Consider the following 1,739-nt stretch of genomic DNA (forward strand, 5'->3'; position numbering starts at 1 on the left):
TGTGGATAATTGAATAATTAATAATTTTAGTGGGAGATTAATTAAAAGTTTGAATAAGGCCTACAAGAACTAACGTGGCAGCCCCTCCATTCCAAAATAATGTGTGACTAATATGTGTTAGATAGTGACATCTATACCACATGTCACAATATTTCAAAATGGTGGTAAATGAGATGGAACCCACTATCCACTCATTCACTTTCTGATACACTTGTGACATACATATCACAAGCAACGTTTTTAACAAGAAAAATATATTTGTTTGCATCTTCTCAACAAGATTAGAAACGGACCTTGAGAAATTTGAGCTACAAAGGTAGATATATCTCTTTGCATTAAAGCAAACCGTGAAGAACATAGATGTGTATTTCCATATTGGTTTCCTCAAGATGATAAAAATTTGGAGATTTCTTCGTAATGAAGTACGGTGGAAGAAAACTAGTTTTGGCATATAAGATTGAGGAGATTGCTTACATATACAAGTAGGAAGTTGACATTAAAGGTATGTTAAGGATAATCCTTCTTTCTTTTGGCATGATCCAAGTAACGCTATGTAAATGTAATGTTAATGTTTATAATATAGTGATACATGCATCTTCATGAATTTACCACCGTGCTACGGCTGGTTGGGCAGACATGCATACACATTTACCACCGAGCTACGACCGGTCTGGCAGTCATGCATTTATCACCGAGCTACGGCCGTCCGGGTAGTCATGTATTTACCACCGAGCTACGGTCGGTTGGGCAGTTACACATTTACCACCGAGCTATGGCCGGTCGAGCAGTCATGCATTTACCACCGCGCTACGGCCAGTCAGATAGTTACCACTGATCAGTTGGGCAGTGAACGTCACAAGAATGATGTAATCAGAATTATTATATTGTAGTTTTATTTATATATATGAGATGGGTTTTATGCTATATGTTATGGCCCTTAGCGGCAAGTCAGAAGTTATAAGTTGACTCTTATCCCTCCCCGAGATAGTATCTTATTACATTTTATTTTTGCCTTACATACTCGGTACATTCTTCGTACTGACGTCCCTTTTCCCGGGGCGCTGTGTTTCATGCCACGCAGGTATAGATAGGCGAGGTGAGGACCCTCTACTGTAGGCTGCCTCCAGATATCAGCTTTTGGTTGGTGAGCTCCACTTCTTCCTGGAGTATTGCCGAGTCACGTTCTATATATGTTATTTTATTTAATGAGGATGTCGGGAACCTTGTCCCGACTTATATATTATGGTCATGTTTTCTTAGAGATTTTGCAAACAGTGTCTTGTGTATAGTTTTAGGTATGACATGTCAACGGCCTTGTCGGTCCCTATGTATCTATATAAATCTTTTTGAATTAGTTACTTCAGTTAAGTTCTAATATTGTTAATTATATATAGATGTGGCGTATCATGAGTCATGACGAGTCTTATAGTAAAAAAGGATAAGGTACGTGGTGCTCGGTTGAGTAGGCACCGGGTGCCAGTCGTTGCCCTCCGATTTGGGTCGTGACTATGTAGAACATGCATGGTTTCAATAATAGGTTATTTAGTCAAGGTAGGTAAGTTAAATGTGTGACATGGAACAAGGATGAGGATCACTATATTGTAGCAAACATAGACTCTTAACAATACATCAAAAAATGTCTAAATCATGGTTCAATTAGGTTAGCTATAGATGACAAAGCATACATAGAATCATCAAAGGACTTTTAGCTGATGACAAAGGTTCAGCAAGACTTATAT

The 1,739-nt window shown here is 38.4% G+C and overlaps 1 long non-coding RNA gene across 1 annotated transcript; it reads left to right on the top strand.

The window, feature by feature from the left end:
- Positions 1-200: 200 nt before the first annotated feature.
- LOC142168395 (uncharacterized) lies at positions 201-1,384 on the top strand. Its single transcript, XR_012698261.1, has 2 exons — positions 201-866; positions 1,082-1,384. It is a non-coding gene; the product is annotated as an uncharacterized LOC142168395 (long non-coding RNA).
- The last annotated feature ends 355 nt before the right edge of the window (positions 1,385-1,739 follow it).

This window comes from Nicotiana tabacum, chromosome 13, assembly GCF_000715075.1.
Source record: "Nicotiana tabacum cultivar K326 chromosome 13, ASM71507v2, whole genome shotgun sequence".
In the NCBI taxonomy this organism is placed as follows: domain Eukaryota; kingdom Viridiplantae; phylum Streptophyta; class Magnoliopsida; order Solanales; family Solanaceae; genus Nicotiana; species Nicotiana tabacum.